The sequence below is a fragment of the Nomascus leucogenys genome, chromosome 12 (genome assembly GCF_006542625.1).
Source record: "Nomascus leucogenys isolate Asia chromosome 12, Asia_NLE_v1, whole genome shotgun sequence".
In the NCBI taxonomy this organism is placed as follows: domain Eukaryota; kingdom Metazoa; phylum Chordata; class Mammalia; order Primates; family Hylobatidae; genus Nomascus; species Nomascus leucogenys.
This window is the reverse complement of record NC_044392.1, coordinates 30,311,859-30,324,938: the sequence shown is the minus strand read 5'-3', so window position 1 is coordinate 30,324,938 and position 13,080 is coordinate 30,311,859. Positions and strand designations below refer to the sequence as shown.

General features: G+C 43.0%; 1 non-coding gene and 1 pseudogene across 1 annotated transcript; both read left to right on the top strand.

Annotated features, from left to right (window-relative positions):
- LOC100605618 overlaps window positions 1-8,671 on the top strand; it is a 77,552-nt pseudogene extending 68,881 nt beyond the window's left edge.
- A 1,652-nt stretch (window positions 8,672-10,323) lies between these two features.
- On the top strand, window positions 10,324-10,426 carry LOC115837806. Its single transcript, XR_004032856.1, has one exon. It is a non-coding gene; the product is annotated as a small nucleolar RNA U13 (small nucleolar RNA).
- Window positions 10,427-13,080: the final 2,654 nt, after the last annotated feature.

The window sequence follows — 13,080 nt, the reverse complement described above, 5'->3', positions numbered from 1 at the left end:
AGGGCTACGTAGAATTTACTTATCATGTGTGTTCTAATTACATACCAGCATATATATAAACACAAAATATCAGCCCACATATTTTTCTACCAGCACACTTTCACTCCCAACAGTCACATGAATAAAGTAACAACACATGACCCTCTCCCAAAGTTTTAGGCTATGTTTTGCAGGAAGGATAATATGGGCAAATAAATTCATATTAACCAGAGCAAAAACAAACCAACAAACAAAAAAAACTAATGTACCTTGATGCAGTTTTCCTTATAAGTTATGTTTATTCTTCTCCCATTCATCTTTGTGAATAGGAACAATGCCTTCATTACGTCTGCTCCCTCAGAAGAGTTCATCAGAATCACATGAAGAGTTTTTTTTAAAAAAAACACCAGCTCCCAGGATTACTCTTTATCAGGAACTTCAGGGAGTAGGACTCAATAATCTGTTACCTTAACAGTTCCTCAGATGCTTTTTCTGTTGACCAATACCAACAGCATGTGAGAATTACTGCCCAGGGTACCTAGAGCAGCTCACTACATATAGTAGTTGTATATAAATGTTCAATGAATGAGTAAATAAACAAATGAATCAAAACTAGAAATGCACCGGGCTCGGTGGCTCACACCTGTAATCCCAGCACTTTGGGAGCCGAGACGGGCGGATCACTTGAGGTCAGGAGTTTGAGACCAGCCTGGCCAACATGGTGAAACCCTGTCCCTACTAAAAACACAAAAATTAGCCGGGCATGGTGGTGGGCACCTGCAGTCTCAGCTACTAGAGAGGCTGAGGCACGAGAATCACGTAAATCCTTGAGGTGGAGGTTGCAGTGAGACGAGATCATGCCACTGCACTCCAGCCTGGGAGACAGAGTGAGACTCTGTCTCAAAAACAAAAATAAATAAATTTTAAAAATCTATTTTAAAAACTGTGGAAATGAGCGACTCTGTGAGCTCTGACCACACCAGAGGCCTATTGGTCTATGAGTCTTCTAAGTGTCTTGCATCTTACATCATTTTGCCAGATAGATGCTGGCTCAACTCTGATCTGTGTTGCCTCATTGCATTTCACTCCTGAGCAGCCAGCAGGACCCTACCTCAAAAAACAAGCTGCTGGGCATGTGGCTCATGCCTGTAATCCCAGCACTTTGGGAGACCGAGGTGGGCAGATCACCTGAGGTCGGGAGTTCAACACCAGCCTGACCAACATGGAGAAACCCCATCTCTACTAAAAATACAAAATTAGCCAGGCATGGTGGTGCATGCCTGTAATCCCAGCTACTCAGGAGGCTGAGGCAGGAGAATCACTTGAACCCGGGAGGCAGAAGTTGCTGTGAGCTGAGATCATGCCATTGCACTCCAGCCTGAGCAACAAGAGTGAAACTGTCTCAAAAACAAACAAACAAGCAAGCAAACTAAAAAACAAAACCAAGAAAAAGAAAAAAAAAAGAAAGCTTTGCCTTATTTATCTCCTGACTTGTAAAGTAAGGAGACTGAAATCCTAAATCCCAGTCCACAGAAATGCCTACTGGTATTCAATATATTGCTAAAATAATTAATTGGGAAGCCATTAGGCTGAGAAGGCTGCAGTGCCTTGGGTTCCTACAGAAGCAAACCAAAAGCCCACTCAGTGTAAACAGTAAAACAAAACATAAGCTTAACCAATCAGAAACCACAAACTGGCTGGGTTTGGTGGCTCGTGCCTGTAATCTCAGCACCTTGGGAGGCCAAGGTGGGCGCATTTGCTTGAGGTCAGGAGTTTGAGACCAGCCTGGGCAACATGGTGAAACTCCGTCTCACCAGGCATCGTGAGCATGCGCCTATAGTCCCAGCTATTCAGGAGGCTAAGGTGGGAGAATCTCTTGAGCTTGGGAGGTTGAGCAGAGCAGTGATTGTGAGTGAGTGAGCTGTGATTGTGCCACTGCCCTTCAGCCTCGGCAACAGAGTGAGACCCTGTTTCAAAAAGAAAAGGAAAGAAACCACAAGCTAACCTTTAACTAGAGACATTAACAATCATAAACTGCCAACTCTAACCTCTAACTAGGGACTTTTCTCTTTAACAAAATATTTTATTTGTCTTGCTTTTGTGAGCACCTTATAAAAATTTCCCCCTCATGTTCCCTCAGTGGAGTCCTGAACCACTTGTAATCCAGTGCTGCTTAATTCGTGAATCACTGAATATTTAAATAAACTCATTAAAATTTTAAGGTGCTGAGGGCCAGGCGCCCCAGCTTGTGCCTGTAATCCCAGCTACTTGAGAGGCTGAGGCAGGAGGATCATTTGAGCCCAGGCGTTGGGGATGCAGTGAGCTACGACACTCCAGCCTGGGTGACAGAGCAAGATCCTGTGTCTGAAGAAATAAATAAATAAAAATGTTATCTTGCTATGTACTGTTTACTTTGTATATGCCAGGCATAGTAGAGGATACAAAATAATTATAAAGTTTGATACCTGCATGTATTAGTCCATTTTCACACTGTTAATAAAGACATATCCGAGACTGGGTAATTTATAAAGAAAAAGAGGTTTAATGGACTCACAGTCCCACACAGCTGGAGAGGCCTCACAATCATGGCGGAAGGCAAGGAGGAGTAATGCCATGTCTTACATGGCAGCAGGCAAGAGAGAGTGTGCAGGGGAACTGCGCTTTATAAAACCAGCAGATTTCCTGAACTTATGCACTCACGAGAACAGCACAGGAAAAACCCACCCCCATGAATCAATTACCTCCCACCAGATCTCTCTCACGACACATGGGGATTATGGGAATTACAATTCAAGATGAGATTTGGGTGGGGACACAGCCAAACCATATCACTGCCCTTGGATACTTTTTACATCTAATGTTGGAAAGAGGAAAAAATGTGTCATGTCCTATGCTAAGAACTTTGTTGACATCATTTAATTCATTGCTTGGAGCAATTCTATAAGAGGTGTGGTGCGGGGTGTATTATTATCTCTATCTCACAGGTTAAAAAAAAGAAAAAAAGGCCGGGCGTGGTGGTGGGCGCCTGTAGTCCCAGCTACTTGGAGAGGCTGAGGCAGGAGAATGGCGTGAACCCGGGAGGCGGAGCTTGCAGTGAGCCAAGATTGCGCCACTGCACTCCAGCCTGGGTGACAGAGCGAGACTCCGTCTCAAAAAAAAAAGAAAAAAAAATCCCACAAAGGGGGAAACAGACGAAGGAGCACAGGCAAATGCCCTGAGGCACGAGAAGCAAGGCATCACAGAACTCGGTTTTAAGGTCCAGTCCTGCCTGGCTGAAAAAAAGAGAACCGTGCCAGGGGAAGCTGGAAAGATGGGTAAGGGACACACCAAAATGTCAAAATTTATCAACTTATATACTTTAATTTTTAATTTATTATTATTTTTTAAATTGAGATGAGGTTTTTGCTATGTTGCCAAGGCTGGTCTCAAACATCTGGGCTCAAATGATCCTCCCACCTTGGCCTCCTGAGTAGCTAGAACTACAGGTGTGCACTGCCACACCTGGCTGACCTGTATACTCTAAATATATACAGCATACTGGATGTCATATATACCTCAACAAATCAATTCAGCATAATAAAATTATAAGAAAAAATAAGTCACTTTGATAAAGACAAAGGTAAAGAGAGGAAAACAAAATAGCAGTGACCTTAATAGTTTACGTAAATGACATATGGTGGTGACTTGGATTACAATGGTGGCAATTGGAATGGGGAAAAAAATAGGGACTAGGCAATTGATTAGATATAGTGATTTTCAGAATAAAGGAGAGAATGACATCTGGTGGATTTTCCTGATTTCTGGCTTGAGCAAACTGGATAGATGATGGTATTGCAGGCTGGCTTCCTTGGGGTAGCAGTCAAATTAGCATGCAGAACACTAACTAGCATGCTTTGGGGAACACCAGGGGAAAGGAGGAGAGAGAAACAGAACCAGGCAGACTGAGAGGTTGATCTATGATAAGTCCCAATGAAGGCTTTTGCCAACAGTACATGGAGTTCTGAAACTGAAATTTCCCTTCATAATGGTCCTCAGATGAGATAAAATGCCCAGATCTTTGTACCCTCACACCAATCAGTCATTTAGATGGTGGATGCCTCTGAAAAGAGTTGTGACCTTGGGCAAGGCAGTTCTCATTAGCTGAGGCAATCTCAAAAGAAGGCTTAGTCTCAGAGGGCCATTCTCACCTAGCATTCCCAAGAACTCTAAAATCAGTCATTACTTCCCCAGGAGGGACCGAGCAGCACATCTCAGTGTCCACCACAGTTGGTGGTTCTCTCACTGAGACACAGAACCCTTATTTCTCAAATGGATAACAACTTTACATATTATAAAAATACAAGGGAGGCGTGGTGGCTCACACCTGTAATCCCAGCACTTTGGGAGGCCGAGGCGGGAAGATCACTTGAGGCCAGGAGTTCAAAACAAGCCTGGCCAATATGGCAAAACCCCATCTCTACTAAAAATACAAAAATTAGCTGGGTGTGGTGGTGCATTCCTGTAATCCCAGCTACTTGGGAGGCTGAGGCAGGAGAATCAATGGAACCCAGGAGGTTGCAGTGAACCAGGATCATGCTACTGCACTCCAGCCTGGGCAACAGAGTGAGACCGTGTCTCAAAATAAAATAAAGTAAAATAAAAAACCCAAACAAACAAACGAAAAAAGACACAACCATCAGTCAAGTGCTATACTAGCTTGTTAATAAAATTTTAAATTTGCAGCTAGACATATGCCTGTAACCCCAGCACTCTGGGAGGTCGAGGCAGGAGGATCCCTTGAGCCCAGGAGTTTGAGACCAGCCTAAGCAACATAGTGAGACCCCCATCTCTACAAAAAAAAAAGAAAGAAAGAAAGAAAAGAAGGAAAGGAGAGAAAGAAAGAAAGAAAGAGAAAGAAAGAAAGAGATTAGCTGGGCAAGGTGGTACACACCTGTAGTCCCAGCTACTTGGGAGGCTGAGGCAGGAGAATCATATGAGCCTTGGCGGTTGAAGCTGCAGTGAGCTGTGATCGGCCACTGCACTCTAGCCTGGGTGGCAAAATAAATACATTTTACATTTAATGGTCACAAATGGGTTTTAGAATGCTTACCTTCTGAAATCACACCATTGCAAGAATAACTCCCTAGTTTCCTAAGAGAATAATGATGGAGTTTCTGTGGAAGTAAAAACAATCTGAGGAAACAATCCAGCCCTGCCTACTTCTCTCAACCCCTACTGCAGGATTCAAGCCTCCTCTCGCTACTCCTTCGATTATCATTACAGCCCCTAAAACAGCTGCTCCTGTGCCAGGCAAACCATTCTTCACATTTCAGCTAAAGAAAGATTTCAGACACTAACCATTTACAGCTCCAGCAGCTAGCACAATCACTGGTACATAGTTTATACTCAATTAATACTTTTTGAAAGAAAACGTCACTAAGGAATAATATATATTAAGCTGTATTTCCTATGTGATATCATAAAACTTACACATTTTATCTAGACTACGTAATATCCCAGTTTAAATCTAATCATTGGCTCCTATTGCCCTCAGTCATACAAAGTCAGTTTACACGACTTTTTGCAATCTGGTCTCTGATCATCTCTGAAGTTTTGCTTTTTTGCCCCTTTTTTCACCTTTCTCCCCGCTCCACCTCTTCCCTTTTACTTTATGAACAACAGAGCTATCAAGATGCTTTTTAAAATCCTCAAACATGCCATGCTCCATTTGGCTTTTGGGATCTTTCCATACGCTGGTCTCTCTGCCTGAAACATTCTTCACCCTTCACTATATGCAAGTCAACTGCCTCCCTTTCCCCAAAACTTTCCCCATCACTTCCTGTCATATCTGCACACACACACATACAGACACACACCCTCACTCATAACATATATTCACATGAGTATCTAATTCCTATAGACTGTTGGGGCTGAATTCTAGGCAGAAATGTAGTTATAAGCATTAATCAGGCTGCGCTATGACCCGCTTCCTTGTAAGTGAAAGTCGCATAACACTAGATACTGACCATTTGCATCTCGATTTTTCTTATAGATAGGATTTCTAACATTAAAATCATTAGGCTTTTAAGAACTGCTTAAAGTCGGGCACGGCTGCTCACGCCTGTAATCCCAGCACTTTGGGAGGCTAAGGTGGGCAGATCACCTAAGGTCAGGAGTTCGAGACTAGCCTGGCCAACATGGTGAAACGCTGTCTCTGCTAAAAATATGAAAATTAGCCAGGTGTGGTGGTGGGTGTCTGTAATCCCAGCTACTTGGGAGGCAGAGGCACAAGAATTACTTGAACCCAGGAGGCGGAAGTTGCAGTGAGCTGGGATCTCACCATTACACTCCAGCCTGGGTGACAAGAGTGAGACTCTGTCTCAAAAAACAAACAAACAAACAAACAAACAAACTGCTTAAACAGATCCTGAATTCCAGACAGAACAGCTGACACCAACTAGTTTAAAGATCTCCACAGAGCAGCCTAGTCAGCATGAGAATATGGTTTCTTCATCTCCTGCCCCATGACTTTACTCTGCACTCTTCAATCAACTATCTCTACACTTCAGCCTACTCTGAAACCCTTAAAAACCCAAGCCCTAAACTCCTCACGGCCCTATGATTAAATCTTTCTTTGCTGCAACCCTGCATATTGACTTGCAGCAGATCTATTATGGCTACATTCCCTGACCCCCACCATCCCTGGAAATTTGGGTTAGGTGCCTTCCTTTGGACTCACATGGCACTTTTAATTCTCTCATCAGAGAATTTATCTATCACCTGTGATGGTTATTTTTCTGTGTCAACTTGGCTGGGCTACTATGTCAATATTTGGTCAAACATTATCCTGAATGTTTCTATAAAAGTGGTGTTTTTTTGTCTGTTTGTTTGTTTGTTTGTTTTTTGAGACAGAGTCTCGCTTTGTCGCCCAGGGTAGAGTGTGGTGGCCCGATCTCGGCTCACTGGAACCACCACCTCCCAGGTTCAAGCAATTCTCCTGCGTCAGCCTCCCAAGTAGCTGGGATTACAGGCACATGCCACCACACCTGGCTAAGTTTTGTATTTTTAGTAGAGCTGAGGTTTCATCATGTTGGCCAGTGTGGTCTCAAACTCCTAACCTCAAGTGATCCACCTGCCTTGGCCTTCCAAAGTGCTGGGATTACAGGCATGAGCCACTTCATCCGGCCTATAAAAGTATTTTTGTTTTGTGGGAGGGGGTGGGGGGTGATTATATTAACTGTAAATGGATGTGTTTTGACCTCCATAATGTGAGTGGGCCTCATATAATCAGGTGAAGGCCTAATGGAACAAAGACTGATCTCCCCCAAAGGAATTCTTAAGTATGGCAGCCTTTTGACTTAAACTTTGTCTCTTCCCTGGGTCTCCAGCCTGTTGGTCTACACATCCTGTTGGTTCTGTTTCTCTGGAGGACCCTGACTAATATGTCACTTTTAATCACAATTACTTATAATTTCACCCCACTCTCATCCCACTTGAATAGAAACTCCCGAGAACAGGAATTTAAACTGTTTTATTCATTTTTATGTCTTCCATAGCCTGATATATCATGACTTTTTTTTTTTTTTTTAAGACAGAGTTTTGCACTGTTTTCTAGGCTGGAAAGCAGTGGCAAGATCATAGCTCACTGCAGCCTCAAACGCCTGGGCTCAAGAGATCCTCCAGCCTCAGCCTCTCAAGTAGCTGAGATTATAGGCACACACCTGGCTAATACATAGGTAATATGGAATATTATTTTTTTGTTTTTTATGGAATATTGAAATGAAGAGTTTCGTTTCACTGCAATTCACCAAGGCTGTTAAATACTTTGAGATGCTTTTTCTCAATTCTTTCAATCACTATTCCCCTTTCTCTCTTCTATCAGGACCGTGCCCTATGAAGTTAACAATGGTCCAACCTCTAGAGAATTGCACTAATTCCCATTTGAAGCAATTATTCACTTAGACTCTGAGCAACTCATAGAAATATTTCTGAAACAATCATTTAATTAACCCCAGCAGAAATAAGAATAGAGAAGAGCCTGTAGTCCCAGCTACTCTGGAGGCTGAGGCAGGAGAATGGCGTGAACCCAGGAGGTGGAGCTTTCAGTGAGCCGAAATCGTGCCACTGCACTCCAGTCTGGGTGACAGAGCGAGAGTCCGTCTCAAAAAAAAAAAAAAAATAGAGAAGAGAAAGAGAAACAAACAAACCAAATAACCAAACTAGGTACAAGCTACTGATGACACTGTAACATGAAATTTTCTCTTCCACCACAAGCCTAAAAATTATTCAAAATACCTAGCCCCAATGGTAACCAAAAAAATGTACTATCAGTCTTACTTCTCTTAATTACTATGAAGCAATAAAATATTTGAAATCGGATAGTTTTATATATATACCCAATTGGTTGGGCAGCAGATACATAAAAAGTCTCGTATACTTTAAGAAATGCTACAAGCCACAGCCAGTTACAGTTTTAGAAATAATTATTGAGCACTGTATTCATATTCATTAGTAATATCTCAAGGATCTGCTTTTTGGCCTAAAAAAATTAAGAAATTACAATTTTCTGTATCTTCAATTACCACCTATTTTCCTTTTGTAAGCTTTTCCTGTTCCGCCTTTGTTGTGACCCCTTTCCCTTTGTGATCTTCCCCTTCAGATCAGTGCCTTTTATCGCTACTCATTTCCTGACTCAGGTGAACTTACAGCCTAAGGCAAAAATGGGAGCCAGCAAAGTTTGTTTTCTCCGTCTCTCCCCTCTTTCCCTCCCTTCTTCCTGCAGCTCCATGAGGGACTAAATCTTCCAGATATTCTGTGCTTATTAACAACACAGAACCCTCTTGACTTGGAATCCATACCTGTAAGAACTTAGTTTCTCCTGTAAGCTAAGAAAACTCTGGGAAAAATTTTGGTAGACACTAAATGCCAGGTAATCCAGACTTCATTAATTTATGACATAACAAATAAATACAACTTTTAGCCAAACTGTCCCCTTTATTCAATTATAAAAAGTGTTTGCTAAGTCAATAAACAGACTGGTAATTTAAAATATTTATCGGCGGGGTGCAGTGGCTCGTGCCTGTAATCCCAGCACTTTGGGAGGCCAAGGCAGGTGGATCACCTGAGTTTAGGAGTTCGAGACCAGCCTGGCCAACATGGTGAAACACCGTCTCTACTAAAAATGCAAAAATTAGCTCGGTGTGGTGGTGGGCACCTGTAATCCCAGCTACTCGGGAGGCTGAAGTAGGAGAATTGCTTGAACCCAGAAGACGGAAGTTGCAGTGAGCCAAGATCGTGCCACTGCACTCCAGTGTGGGTGACAAGAGCAAGACTCCATCTCAAAAAATAATAATAATAATAAAATAAAATATTTATCCTACTTGGCTGGGCGCGGTGGCTCACGCCTGTAATCCTAGCACTTTGGGATGCTGAGGCAGGTGGATTGCCTCAGCTCAGGAGTTCGAAACCAGCCTGGGGAACACAGTAAAGCCCCATCTCTAAAAAAAAAAAAAAAATTACCCGGTTGTGACAGCATGCGCCTGTAGTCCCAGCTACTCCAGAGGCTGAGGCAGGAGAATGACTTGAACCTGAGAGGCGGAGGTTGCAGTGAGCCAAGATCACACCACTGCACTCCACACTCCAGTCTGGGTGAGAGAGTGAGACTCCGTCTCAAAAAAAAAAAAAAAATTACCTTACTTTATATATAATGTAAAATTTTATATATAACGTATAATATAAACATTATAATGTACTCAATATGTAGCCTCTCACAAGTTGGCCAAAGGTTTTTTTTTGGGCGGAGGGAAGGAGTCTTGCTCTGTCGCCCAGGCTGGAGTGCAGTGGCAGGATCTCAGCTCACTGCAACCTCTGCCTCCTGGGTTCCAGCAATTCTCCTGCCTCAGCCTCCTGAGTAGCTGGGACTACAGGCGCCCACCACTACACTCGGCTAATTTTTTGTATTTTTAGTAGAGATGGGGTTTCACTGTGTTAGCCAGGATTGTCTTGATCTCCTGACCTCAGGTGATCTGCCCGCCTCGGCCTCCCAAAGTGCTGGGATTGCAGGTGTGAGCCACCATGCTTGGCCCATTTTTTTCTTAGTTTTTGTTTTTTCTGGACACCCCCCCCCAAAAAAGATGATTTGTTGAAGCACTAGCAACATTTTCCTTATCTTTATTAGCAAATGTACAACATCTGTGGATGTTTATAAACTGAGATTACATTTCATGCAGTATTTGGGTATTCTAGTTTTCTTTACACCAGGCTTATCATGTTTCACAGTTTTTAACTAAATATGATTTGCTGGATCATTGATAAAAAGAAAAAAATTGTCAAATGCACCTAAACACTTAAGAAACACAACTGCTGATCGTTTTGTAGTTCATAAGTGTGATGATTCGGTGTTCACATGAATGTATGAGATGTGCCGCCCTCAAACCTTGTTATGACGTGGTCCATTACCCATCTGATGTGAAAATTTAAAAATTTTAAACAAAGAAGAGAGAAAAAAGGAACATTACTACTAATAATGATACTTTCATTGATCATTTTGTTTTTAACTACTCTACCATAAAATTTCAATACCTACAGGATTATGCAATCAATCACAATGAGAAGGGTAGAAACACATTAAATCATTAGCAAATAAGGCTGGACAATCACAAAGAAAATACGTCATATTGTTTGGAGAGTGAATTTGTTTTCAGTAAGAAACTTGTTTGCCTTATTCCACACCACCAATTGGAAATTTGATAACGTTACCCTAAAATTATTGTTTAAATAGAAGTATTGTAAATTAAATGAGAAGTTTTCATTCAATCTGTCATGAAGACATTTTTGTTATAACAAATTTGTCTACAATGGTGGAGTGTCAGGAGAAGTGCAATCCAAGTCCAAGTAAACTATAAAAGAGTATTAGTTGGCTTTGGATATTGTACCAGAACAAGGAGACTTCAGTCACATTTTCCCCAATAAATTGGAAACAAAGGCAGTAAGACGGCTCTCTAAAAGTTAAACTTTAAGATCACATACAGAGCTAGGAGCAGAAATAAGCAAAGTCACCTTTAAAACATAAACTGGTTTGATTTAACTGTAACTTGATTTTTATTGAAATAATATTGCAAAGAGGTTTGGGTAGCCATGGAAACAGAGAAAGTAACGTACAGGGGGCACTTTAGGGCCAGTGGCCATCCAAGTGCTGCTAAGGAGACAAGGAGCACAAATCAACAGCTCAGCAGGATGTCCCCACTACATTGGAGATCAATGTGGAAAACTGCAGCCATTGGAAATGGAGAACTTCTATTTTCGGGACAAAATTGTCCTGTTGCGAAGATAGATGACTCAAGAAAAGTCTATACATATAACTCCACTTGTTCAGAATACGTGCTCATCAAGCAACCTTCTGATAATGGCTTGGTTTCCTGAGTAGGTTTGGCTACACAGAAAATGCACTCAGGGGGGCCAGGCACAGTGGCTCACACCTGTAATCCCAGCACTTTGGGAGGCTGAGGCAGGTGAATCACATGCGGTCAGGAGTTTGAGACCAGCCTGGCCAACATGGCGAAACCCCATCTCAACTAAAAATACAACAATTAGCTGGGTGTGGTGGCGCCTTTGTGTAATGCCAACTACTCGGGAGGCTGAGGCAGGAGAATCGCTCGAACCTGGGAGGTGAAGGTTGCAGTAAGCCGAGATCACGCCACCTGGACAACAGAGTGAGACTCCATATGAAAATTTAAAAAAAAGAAAGAAATAAGGAAGGAAGGAAGGAAGGAAGGAAGGAAGGAAGGAAGGAAGGAAGGCAGGCAGGCAGGCAGGCAGGCAGGCAGGCAGGCAGGCAGGCAGGCAAAAAAGGCAGGCAGGCAAAAAAGGCAGGCAGGCAAGGAAGGAAGGAAGGAGGCAGGGAGGGAGGGAGGGGAGGGGAAGGGAGGAGGAGGGAGGCAGGGAAGGAGGGGAGGGGAGGGGAGTGGAGGGAAATGAGAAAATGTACTCAAGAAAAGATAGCATCTTGGGTCCATGCTGGCACACCGGAGACTTTCTGTTTCTGGCAAAAATTTTTTAAAAAAAGAAGAAAAAGTATTGGCTTTGCAGTTGTTGAGTGTTCAGGTGTATAAATTAAAGCTCTTGGAAATTAATAATTTAATACATGTCTTTTTTTTTTTTTTTTTGAGACAGAGTCTCGCTCTCTCGCTCTGTCGCCCAGGCTGGAGTGCAGTGGCAGGATCTCGGCTCACTGCAAGCTCCGCCTCCTGGGTTCACACCATTCTCCTGCTTCAGCCTCCTGAGTAGCTGGGACTACAGGCACCCGCCATCACGCCCGGCTAATTTTTTTTTTGTATTTTTTAGTAGAGACGGGGTTTCACCGTGTTAGCCAGGATGGTCTCGATCTCCTGACCTTGTAATCCGCCCGCCTCGGCCTCCCAAAGTGCTGGGATTACAGGCGTGAGCCACCGCGCCCGGCCATACTTGTCAGTCTTATGACCTTGGTTAATGTAATTTCATCTGATTGCTGAAGTTGTTCTCCATTGCTCAAGACAGATGTTTTGACTGGGCGTGGTGGCTCATGCCGGTAATTCCAGCACTTTGGGAGGCCAATGCGGGAGGCTTGCTTGAGCTCAGGAGTTCGAAACCAGCCCAGTCAACATAGCAAGACTTCGTCTCTACTGGCAAAAAAAAAAAAAAAGCCAGGTTTGGTGGCAAGCACCTGTAGTCCCAACTACTTGGGAGGCTGAGACAGGTGGATTGCTTGAGCCTGGGAGGTTGAGGCTTCAGTGAGCTGTGATTATGCCACTACACTCCAGCCTGGGCAGCAAAGTGAGACCCTGCCTCCAAAAAAACGAAGAAAAGATGTTTCTGTGACCAGGACACTATAGACAGATCCTAGAAGGTTGTAGAAATTCACTAAAGTAATCCTTCCTTGTCCTCTTGTGGATGATCAGCAGGCTTTCCCCTGGCAGTGACCCTATATCAGTAAGAAAAACTTTTTCTTTTCTTTTGTTTTCTTCTTTTTTTATTTTTTTGAGAAAGAGTCTCGCTGCAGCCTCGACCTCCTGTGCTCAAGTGATCCTTTTGCCTCCAGCCTCCCAAGTAGCTAGGACTATAAGCATGCGCCACTATGCCTAGCTA